This window comes from Macaca mulatta, chromosome 4 (assembly GCF_049350105.2).
Source record: "Macaca mulatta isolate MMU2019108-1 chromosome 4, T2T-MMU8v2.0, whole genome shotgun sequence".
In the NCBI taxonomy this organism is placed as follows: domain Eukaryota; kingdom Metazoa; phylum Chordata; class Mammalia; order Primates; family Cercopithecidae; genus Macaca; species Macaca mulatta.
The window spans coordinates 180,254,490-180,266,188 of NC_133409.1; the positions used below are offsets into that span (position 1 = coordinate 180,254,490).

Consider the following 11,699-nt stretch of genomic DNA (forward strand, 5'->3'; position numbering starts at 1 on the left):
CCATCCCTGGCAGGTATCCCGGTTACAGAATGAGGGTCCGTGGTGCAAAAGAAAGAATGAGGCCGGGCGCGGTGGCTCAAGCCTGTAATCCCAGCACTTTGGGAGGCCGAGATGGGCGGATCACGAGGTCAGCAGATCGAGACCATCCTGGCTAACACCGTGAAACCCCGTCTCTACTAAGAAATACAAAAAAAAAAATAGCCGGGCGAGGTGGCAGCCCTGTAGTCCCAGCTACTCGGGAGGCTGAGGCCGGAGAATGGCGTGAACCCGGGAGGCGGAGCTTGCAGTGAGCTGAGATCCCGCCACTGCACTCCAGCCTGGGTGACAGAGCGAGACTCCGTCTCAAAAAAAAAAAAAAAAAAAAAAAAGAATGAGCCACTGATACACTCATCAGCTTGCTCGGATCTCCCAGGGAGTTAGGCTGGTGAGAGAAACCAGTCCCAAAGGTCACTCACCCACGGCGCCGCTGGTGTACTGGTATTATGCAAGATGCTCCCCCAAAGGTCACGCACGGATGGTTCATTTCTCCAAAAAACAGAGGAGAGAAATGCAGGACTTATTAGCGGTACCCAGGAGTTAGGGAGGCGGGTGCGTGTGGCTATAAAAACGCAACCCAGGGGTTGCCTGTGAAGGAATCTGTGTCCCGCGGAATGCAACACGCCGTTGGGATACTGGACCGTCCTTTGTGAGATGTCACCATCGGGAGAAACCGGATAAAGGGCGCATGGCTCCACAGAAAAAGTTCAATTAAAGGAAAATGGTTTAAGGCCAAAGAAAGGCCTAGAAAATGGGAAGTCTTGGAACCAGAGCCAGTGGGGGGTTGGGGGCGGTGTTGGGGAACAGTTTGGGCCGATTGTCTTTCTCCAGCGCTTGCTGGATTCTGCCACCCCATTTGGCAGCCACCTGCCACTGTGACCTCTCCAAGTCCCTTCTCCAAACTCTATACCTTGATTTCTGGTGTCCTAGAAATAGAGACCAGAAACATTGATGTCCCACTCCAACAACAGAGCAGAAGGAAGGAAGGTTTCCCCTGTGTTTAGAATGTTCCTAATGAAAATAACTGCAACTGTTGATTGCACTTCCTGAGAGTCGTTGGGACTTTCCCTCTCATATACTTACTGGTTCATTCGTTCGTTCATTTTGCTTTAACTCACAATGGAACTGCCCATCCTAAGGTGTAGTGCTGGCATTGGTCTATGTATTGATGATGTTCTCCTTGTCTTCAGAGGTGAGAATGTGCCCTCTCTCTGAGATGCCCTCTTGCCCCTAAGCTCCCCAGCGGGGAACAGGCTGCCTTGTCTCGTGAGTCCAGATCCTGGGAGCAGCTTTCATTTAGGAATGCAACGGCAGGTCCTGGGAGCATTGGCGCCTGCGCGCCCATCATGCGAGTCTGTGATGCAACGTCACCACCTTGTGGCAGCGAGGAGATATCACAACGTGGACTGAGCAAGTTGTTCCCTGGTTGGGGTTGGAAGCTGGACTGTCCTAGTTCCCTGGGTCTTTTGAATAGTGTAAGTTGAACGGTGGTAGATTCCAGGACAGTTCAGGAGGAGCCCATCGTCAAAAGGAAAATAACAGAACTTACTGCTAATCTGGTATTGGAGCTGAGCAATTACTGCAAACAAATGAGATGTGACCATAATTGCATCCTGAGTTTGAGGAGGAGGTCATGCTACTAAAACGAGATAGTCAGCTCCAACGACGAACATCATATCTGGGGGTTTCCAGATTCTCACTTTTCATTTAATCCCCAGCCTTAGTGGAATGCAAGAGTCGGAGTCAGCATTCTGGGCAGGGAGGCAGCTGAGGCACGTACACATCTCTTCTTCCCAACACCCCATGTTTCTAATTCTGGATAAAATGGACCATAATGGTGCTAAGGTAAGGCTAAACTAGCTGAGCCACCTCCTGAAGAGGTCATTGCTTTTGTTTTTATTTAATGAGATTCCTTTTCCTTCTGCTACTAGCATCCCCATCCCTTTGGAAAACTGCTTCTTCATAACAACATAAAGGTTTTTGGATTTTTTGTTTTGGTTTGTGGGTAGCAAAATCTGTATAACATGGAATTTACTATTTTCACCATTTTAAGTGTACAGTTCAGTGACATTAATTACCTTCAGAGTGCTGTGCAACTATTACAACTATTTATTTCCAAAACGTTTTCATCATCCCAAATAGAAACACTCGGGTTGGGCGCCATGGCTCATGCTTGTAATCCCAGCACTTTCGGAGGCAGAGGTGGGCAGATCACTTGAGGTCAAAAGTTTGAGACCAGCCTGGCCAACATGGTGAAACCCCGTCTCTACTAAAAATAAAAAAATTTGCCAGGTGGTGTACACCTGTAATCCCAGCTACTCAAGAGGCTGAGGCAGGAGAATTGTTTGAACCCAGGAGGTAGAGGCTGCAGTGAGCTGAGATCGTGCCACTGCACTCCAGCCTGAATGACAGAGACCCTGTCTCAAACAAAAACAAAAACAGGCCGGGCGCGGTGGCTCCCACCTGTAATCCCAGCACTTTGGGAGGCCGAGGCGGGCGGATCGCGAGGTCGGGAAATCGAAACCATCCTGGCTAACATGGTGAAACCCTGTCTCTACTAAAAATACAAAAAAATTAGCTGGGCGTGGTGGCGGGCGCCTGTAATCCCAGCCACTCGGGAGGCTGAGGCAGGAGAATGGCGGGAACCCGGGAGGCGGAGCTTGCAGTGAGCGGAGATGGTGCCACTGCACTCCAGCCTGGGTGACAGAGCAAGACTCCGTCTCACCAAAAAACAAAAACAAAAACAAATAGAAACACTGCACTCATTGGATAATAAATCGCCATTCTGCCCTCCTTCCACTCCTGGTAGCCTCTAATCTACTTTCTGTCTCCATGAATTTGTCTATTGCATGTATTTCTTGTAAGTGGAATCCTACAAGATGTGGCCTTTTCACTCCGCTTATTTCCCTCAAAAACCTTGTTGCTGAGTTTCATCCATGTTGTAGCATGTATCAGAAGTTCATTCCTTTTTATGGCTGAATAATAGAAAAATGTGTATACCACGTGGCCAACGTGGGGAAACCCAGTCTCTACTAAAAACACAAAAATTAGCCGGGCGTGGTGGTGGGCACCTGTAATCCCAGCTACTCGGGAGGCTGAGGCAGGAGAATCACTTGAACTCGGGAGGCAGGGGTTGCAGTGAGCTGAGATTGTGTCATTGCACTCAAGCCTAGGCAACAAGAGCAAGACTCTGTCTCAAAAAAAAAAAAGGAAAGAGAAAGGAAGGAAGGAAGGAAAGAAGGAAGGAAGGAAGGAGAGAAAAAGAAAGAAAGAAAGAAAGAAAGAAAGAAAGAAAGAAAGAAAGAAAGAAAGAAAGAAAGAAAGAAAGAAAGAAAAAGAAAGAAAGAAAGGAGCAACGAAGGAAGGAAGGAAAGAAGGAAGGAAGGAAAGAAGGAAGGAAGGAAAGAAGGAAGGAGAGAAAGAAAGAAAAGAAAAAAGAAAAGAAAGAAAGAAAGGAAGGAAGGAAGGAAGGAAGCAACGAAGGAAGGAAGGAAGGAGGGAAGGAAGGAAGGAAGGAAGGAGTATATACCAGGCATTGTTTATCCATTTATCCACTCATCTGTTGTTTGACTATTGTGAATAATATTGCAATGATTATTGGTGTACGAGTATCTGTTTCAGTCCCCGTGTTCAGTAATTTTGGTTATACACCTTGGAGTGGAATTGTCGGTATTACAACAATTCTATGGTCATTCTATGTTTAGCTTTCTGAGGAACAGCCAAACTCTTTTCCACAGTGTCTACACCATTTCACATTTTCACCAACAATGTACGCAGGTTCCAACTTCTCTACATTCTCACGCACATTTGTTATGTTTCTTTTATTCCCTCTAAATGACAGCCATCCTAGCTAGTGTGAAGTGGTATCTCATTGTGGTTTTGATTTGCATTTCCCTAAGGACTAATGACTTTGAGCATCTTTTCAGGTGCTTACTGGCCATTTGTATACCTTTCTTAGAGAAATGTCTATTCAAGTCCTTTGCTGACCATTTAATTGGGTTGTTTGTCTATTTGTTGTTGAGGTGTAGGTTTTTCGTTTGTTTTTTGAGACAGAGTTTCGCTCTTGTTGCCCAGGCTGGAGTGCAGCGGCATGATCTCGGCTCACTGCAACCTCCGTCTACCGGGTTCAAGTGATTCTCGTGCCTCAGCGTCCCGAGGAATACAGGACGAATACAGGAATGCGCCACCACACCTGGTTAAGTTTGTATTTTTGTATTTTTTAGGGACAGGGTTTCTCCATGTTGGTCAGGCTGGTCTCAAACTCCCGACCTTAGGTGATCCACCCACCTCGGCCTCCCACCACGCCGGGCTGAGTTGTAGGTGTTCTTTGTATATTCCGGATGTTATCAGATACAGGATTTGCAAATATTTTCTCCCATTCTGTAGGTTGTCTTTCACTTTCTTGAAAATGTCCTGTGATATAAAAGTTTCACATTTTTTATGAACTCCGATTTACGTATTTTTTGTTGTTTCTTCCTGGGCTTTTAGTGTCTTGTCTAAGAACCCATTGCCAAACACAAGATCGTGAAGATTTACTCTTACGTTTTCCTCTATATGACTTTAGTTGTTATATTTAGGTTGTGAATTATTTTTCACATATGCTGTGAAGTAGAGCCCAACTTCAGCCTTGCATGTGGAAATCCATTTCTCTCACAGCATATATTAAAGAAACTATTATTTCATCAATGAATGGACTTGGCACTCTTGTCAAAAATTCATTGGCCACAGAGGTATGGATTTATTGAGGATCCCTTGTACATCTCTTGCGGCTTTCAAGATTCTCCCTTTGTCTTATACAGGCATATCTGCCTTACTCTACTTCTCCTTATAGGACTTCCAAAGATGTTGCATTTTTTTACAAATTGAAGGTCTGTGGCAATCCTGTGTCAAGCAAGTCTATCTATATGTGATCAATATTATTATCAATTATTATATTGTGAGTCCTCAGAAAGGTTACATAATCTGTTGACAACTCTAGCATGGGGTGGTGACACATATAATAGATACTGACACCCTGTCTGTCACCGAACTGTGTGTGGATTGATCAAAGCAATCTTTGAGTGAGTCTAGTTTCCCCTCTGGTAAGACCTACCTAAATGGAGAAAAAATATTTTCTCAGCACTTACATTAATCTAGATTTAGATATAGTTGTCCTCCTGTATTTGTGTGTTCCATATCTGCTGATTTCTGTTGATTCAACCAACCTCCAATGGAATATATTTGAAAAAAAAAAAGCAAAACAACAATAGAAAAATACAAATAAAAAATACAGTGTACCAACTATTTATATAGCATTTATATTATATTAGATGTATGAGATTACAATGGAATCTAGAGATTATTTACAGTATATGGGAGGATGTGCAAAGGTTATGTGTCAATACTATGCCATTTTCTATCAGGGATTTGAGCATCTGTGGATTTTGATGTATGTGAGGGGTCCTGTTCCCAGTCCTCCATGAATACCCAGGATTGACTACATATTTTTGGATGTTAAACCACTTTGCAGAACTTAAAAAAAAAAGTTATCAAGTAAACAATCTTCAGGTGAAATAGTCCATATCAGTACCATCCTTCAAGTATTAGTTGTTTATCAGTCAGATTACTATTAAGGCTGACATAACTTTGATCAGACCATGTTTCTGAACAATTCATATGCCTAAACTGAACATTAGTTTCTTGTTCTCATGCAACACAGAGCCTGTTTTTCTTTGCACATTGCCTGATTTTCATATGTGCTTGACACTTGTAAGTTCCTATGGCTTTACTAGTGTGTAGGACTTTCAACTGTATCATAGGACTTGGGAATATGGAGAGAATGGCCGGGCGCGGTGGCTCACCCTTGTAATCCCGGCACTTTGGGAGGCCAAGGTGGGCGAATCACGCGGTCAGGAGATCGAGACCATCCTGGCTAACAAAGTGAAACCCCGTCTCTACTAAAAATACAAAAAAAATTAGTCAGGCGTTGTGTCGGGCGCCTGTAGTCTCAGCTACTAGGGAGGCTGAGGCAGGAGAATGGCATGAACCTGGGAGGCGGAGCTTACAGTGAGCCGAGATCGCGCCACTGCACTCCAGCCTGGGCCACAGAGCGAGACTCTGTCTCAAAAAAAAAAAAAAAGAAAGAAAGAAAGAAAATGGAGACAATGGAAAATGTAAGAAGGAGTGTAGACACTAAAATCTTAGACTCAATACCCTTATAACACATGGCCGCCTTCTAAGGAGGGTAGGTTCCTGTCTTAGTCTGTTTTGTGTTGCTGTAAAGGAATACCTGAGCTTAAGTAATTTATAAAGAAAAAAGGTTTATTTGGCTAATGGCTCTGAATGGTTGGAACGTTCAAGGTTGGGCATCTGCGTCTGGCGAGGGCCTCAGATGCAGATGCCCTACTCATGGTGAAAGGCGAAGGAGAACTGGAGTGTGCAGAGATTACATGGCAAGACAGTAAGCAAGGGAGAAAGGAGGGAAGTCCAGGATTGTTTCTAACAACCAGCTCTGGAAGAACTCACTCACCCCTGAGGGAGGGCATTCATTTATTCATAAGGATCTGGCCCTGCAACCTACTCACCTCCCATTAAGCCCCACTCCAACACTGGTGATCAAATTTCAACTTGAGGTCAGGCTTGGTGGTGCTCACCTGTAGTCCCAGCTACTCTGGAGGCTTAGGTGGGAGGACTGCTTGAGCCCAGGAGTTCAAGGCTACAGTGAGTCATGATCACACCACAGCACTCCAGCCTGGGTAACAGAGCAAGGCCCTGTCTCTATGAAAACAAGAAAAAAGATGAAACAAATTTCAACATGAGGTTTGGAAGGAACAAACATCTAAATCACAGTAGTTCCTGACCTGAAGCTATTATCATATAATTGATGTATATAATTTAGAAATATGTCATTAACAGCCAACACTTAGGTCTAGAAAACTCTTAAAGTGGCCAAAGCAAGTGCTTTGAAACCAAAGTGGCATTTAAAAAAAAAAAAAAAAAAAAAAAGATCTACTGGTTTTCTTAGTAAGTCTTGAAACAATGCACTATAGAGACCCTGTCTTATCTATATAGCTAGAGAGAATAACAAATTTTACTTTTATCACAAATTTTGTCTTAATGTGACTTTTATTTATATTTATCTTTTTACATTTCAAAAACACTATGTTATTCAATTGAATGACTTATAATTCTTGAGTTACCTGGACACTGTATAGTCATTGTCAGTTATTACATTTTGCATGCATTACTTAGTAAAGAAAAATTTTTACCAAGGCCTGATTTCTCAGGCATATTGATATAACATATAATTAAAGGTGTTGTTGATAAACAAGAAGTTTCTCAAGAATATTATTTGTTTGTTCATAAATTACTACGGTAAAATTAAATCCCTCTTTTCTGCTGACTATTTTTAAAATACTTAGGCTGATATTAATGAAAAAACTGTGAAACCCAAATGAAGCCTGGAGTTAATAGTAATGTACCAGTGTTGGGATCTTAGTTTCCACAAATGTATCTATTTTACTTTAATATCTTTAAGATGCAGAGCACCCCCACAATGATTAGGAGACACACAGGATAGAAATAGTTTATTACTCACAGGTCCAGGGGTACATGGCATACTTGGAGGCCACATTCACGGAAATCGGGGAGTGCAGGCAGAGAGACCAAGAGAGCAACCCATGGGCCAACACCTTTATTGGGTCCAGGGTGCTATCCCAACAGGTTTCCCATGGGGAGTTTTATTTGGTGGTTTACAGCAAGCAGGCATGAGTTCCAGGAGGATGCACAGTGACTCAGTGGTGGGCCCTCCGGCATATCTGCACATTCTACATGGGGTGTGAGGGTCAGTGTGGCCAGTAGGTTGTATGCAGCTGTGCCATAAGGAAGTGGTCAACAGGAGGTAGCTGTGTGAGGCAGATATCTGGATCTACCACGTAAAAGAACTGGGAGAAGGTGGAGAACCAGCAACTTTGTCCAGGGTGATTGAGCCTTGATTTTGGTATGGGAAAGTCCAATGTATATTCAAAATGGATGGGGAGGCAACCTGACGTAAGAATTCACAACACTACCATGGTAATATGTTACCACAGGGGAAACTGCGTTAGGGGTATATGGTAACTACCTGTATTATCCAACTTTTCTGTGAATCTAAAGTTATTCCAAAGTAAAAAAAAAAATTGTATTAAAAATAACTATTATAGGGCTGGGCGTGGTGGCTCACGCCTGTAATCCCAGCACTTTGGGAGGCCGAGGCATGCGGATCACAAGGTCAGGAGATCAAGACCATCCTGGCGGTGAAACCCCGTCTCTACTAAAAATATAAAACATTAGCCGGGCGTGGTGGCGGCGCCTGTAGTCCCAGCTGCTCGGAAGGCTGAGGCAGGAGAATGGCGTGAACCCAGGAGGCGGAGCTTGCAGTGAGCCAAGATTGTGCCACTGCGCTCCAGCCTGGACAACAGAGACTCCGTCTCAAAAAATAATAATAATAATAATAATAATAACTATTATAAATAAAAGTTTAGTGACACTAAAATCCCTGCTTTAAAATATCTTGTGAGCTAGCAGAGTAGATTTCTAACTTATATATGCTGTTAACTATGAGAAGATCTCCCCCAAAATCATGTTTTTCTAATTTCTTATAAAAATACAAATACAAACCTGCTTATTGACTGCATCTCATTAGCTGTTATTCTTTTGGACTGATTGAATTATTCTAAGTTGCTTTTCCAGTTTCATCTAATAAAAAGAAAGATTGGATCTGACACCAACGGTGTATAAATTAGTACAAGAAAATCTCTTTTCTGAATCAAATATTGATCCTACAGTTTAGGATTTTATTTATTTGTTTAATTTATTTTGAGACAGGGTCTCACTCTGTTGCCCAGGCTGGAGTGCAGGAGAGCCGTATCTCAGCTCACTGCAACCTCTGCATCCCGGGCTCAAGCAATTCTGGTGCCTCAGCTTCCTGAGTAGCTGGGACTACAGGTGAGCACCACCATACCCGGCTAAATTTTTTATTGTATTTTTAGTAGAGACAGGGTTTCATCATGTTGGCCAGGCTGGTCTTCAACTCCTGGCCTCAAGTGATCCACCAGCCTCAGCCTCCCACAGTGCTAGGATTACAGGAGTGAGCCACCATGCCCAGCCTAGTTTAGGATTAAACAACGGTTCTATGCCTTAATGCCAGATATAGAACATAGTAATAACTATTTTATTACAATTTATGTAATTATTTTAATTATTTTATGTCTTTAAGAAACATTTTGCCTCTGTCACATCTCACATTACAATGGCAAAAAAATTACTTATGTTTGTGTTCTAACAAATTAAAAGTTGTGTGTCACTGTGAATTCAAAAAGAGAATCGGGTGACAAGTGAACTGGGATAATGGAAACCAAATCAGAATAAAGCAAGCCCGGCACAATACTATCTTGGAGGCTGACCAGTTAGAAGGTCTTAAACATAATCTATTTTAAACAAACAGTAAAGGGAAAAAGATTAACCTAGAAGCCTCAGATCATTAAGATTCAGTCAGGCAGGCATTCCCTTAAAAAGTGTTTACTGGCCGGGCGCGGTGGCTCAAGTCTGTAATCCTAGCACTTTGGGAGGCCCAGACGGGCGGATCACGAGGTCAGGAGATCGAGACCATACTGGCTAACACGGTGAAACCCCGTCTCTACTAAAAAAATACAAAAAACTAGCCGGGCGAGGTGGCGGGCGCCTGTAGTCCCAGCTACTCGGGAGGCTGAGGCAGGAGAATGGCGTGAACCCGGGAGGCGGAGCTTGCAGTGAGCTGAGATCCCGCCACTGCACCCCAGCCTGGGCGACAGAGCGAGACTCCGTCTCAAAAAAAAAAAAAAAAAAAAAAAAAAAGTGTTTACTGAGCACCTTCTCTGTGTCAGTCACTATTTGGGGCATAAAGGACTCACTTCTCAGCAAAAACAAACTCTCATTCCCTGGTCTCCTTGAGTCATGGAGCTGGCAAGCTAGTGAGAAAACCGGGAACTGGTGCAAAGAATGACTGCAAAATAAATTGTGGTCACCTTGAAGACACATGCATGCGTATGTGGGTGAAGCTTTTTAAATAAAGAAGCTTTAAGTAGGGGAAATTACACGATTACACGATTTCTTCCCTTAGTGCAAATATATACAGCCTGTCTTTTTGAAAGGGTCACGGTAGATGATAATTATGCTCTGTTAACCTCATTTGTTGTCAGGGAAAATTAAAACTATTTAAGGGTAGTGTCAGCAGGAATCTTGGTTCCTGCCAGTTTTGTTGTTTGTTAGCATATCTTCCTTTACAGGTAGCATGGTTTCATTTTTGTAAAAATGCTGCATAAATATAGCTGGGTCTGTTACCCATCGTAGTGCCTGCTGATTTCTCTGGACCGACTCTGCTTTTGTTGCCCCATGCGATAGCATATGTGACAGAGCTAAATCCCTACTCAGCTTTAACTCTGCTTATTTTCAGGAAAAAGAATGCCTGGGTTCTGAAGTCCCTTTTTAGGATGAAACCAGCTGAAGCTGGCGAAATCCAAGATGACACCTCTGAAGAACCTCTGGCTTCATTATCATCCTGTTTTCACGCTAAGTGACACTCCCACCAGCGCCATGACAGTTGACAGTCGCCATGACAACGGCTGGAAGAGACCAGGAAAATCTCCGTCCTTTCCCAAGAAAAGCATGAATATTCCCCTCCTTGCTCTTAATGCCCAGCCCCTTCATTGAAGAAAACTTACGCCTTTAACTTCCCAGCTCTCACAAGCTAAGCTGATTTCAGATCGTCTAGTTCCACAGCCATTGAATAAAGCCTGAACTGCTTGATACTCACTTTCAGTTTCGTGTATTGGCCTCACCACACAACAGGAAAGACCCCCTTTTGGGATAACCCGGACTCCCAGTAACATTTCCATATATACATATCTTAATATAGGCAAAGACGTCTGGGGGACAACGCAGAAGTCTGTTTCATTCTTTACTTTCTATAATTCTGGATTGCTTGAGTTTGTCACAAGGACACATGTTACATTTGCAACATTTTTAAACTAAAGTGTATGCATTATAGAACAGTCCTCTGGGCTGAGCTTGGACTTCAAGTGGAAAGGCTTACCTTTGCAGAATTAAAAACAGCATCGAAACATTCTGTGGCAAGAAGTCCTGCGAGTCTTCTCGCCCCAGCCCGGTTTCCCGCAGGCCTCAGCCTCATCCCCCAAGGCCCCATCCTGAGAGCCCGCAGGCCCCAGCCTCATCCCCCAGGCCCCATCCTGAGAGCACGCAGGCTCCAGCCGCGTCCTCCCAGGCGTGGCGAGCCGGGTGGAGGGAGCGCTCCGCCACCCGGGGGCAGTGCGGCGCCGACCGCGGGCTGCTGGCCCGTCCCAGGGCACCCAGGCGCGCTCCGCTGCAGAGGGCCGGGCGCTGAGGGGCGGGCCCTTGCCAGGCAGCAGGTGCTCCGGGCGCAGCTGGGAGGAAGGAACGCCCCCGGGAGTGGGCGGCGGCCGAGGGACCCTGGAACGGTCCTCCCCGGCGGAGCGCCCCGCAGCCCCCGTCACCCCGCGCGGACCGGGGGTTGGGGTTGGCCTGGGGTCTCCCACTCCGCGCAGGAAGGAGCCGCTTGGCAGCGCGGGCGGTGCCTGTTGCTTTCAGAATCCCCAAACCGCTTTTGTCTGGGTGTAGCTCAGCTCACA

At 44.6% G+C, this 11,699-nt stretch overlaps 1 long non-coding RNA gene across 1 annotated transcript; it reads left to right on the top strand.

Annotated features, from left to right (window-relative positions):
* The first annotated feature begins 273 nt into the window (after positions 1 to 273).
* On the top strand, positions 274 to 10,845 carry LOC144340590 (uncharacterized). Its single transcript, XR_013416860.1, has 2 exons — positions 274 to 1,881; positions 10,487 to 10,845. It is a non-coding gene; the product is annotated as an uncharacterized LOC144340590 (long non-coding RNA).
* Positions 10,846 to 11,699: the final 854 nt, after the last annotated feature.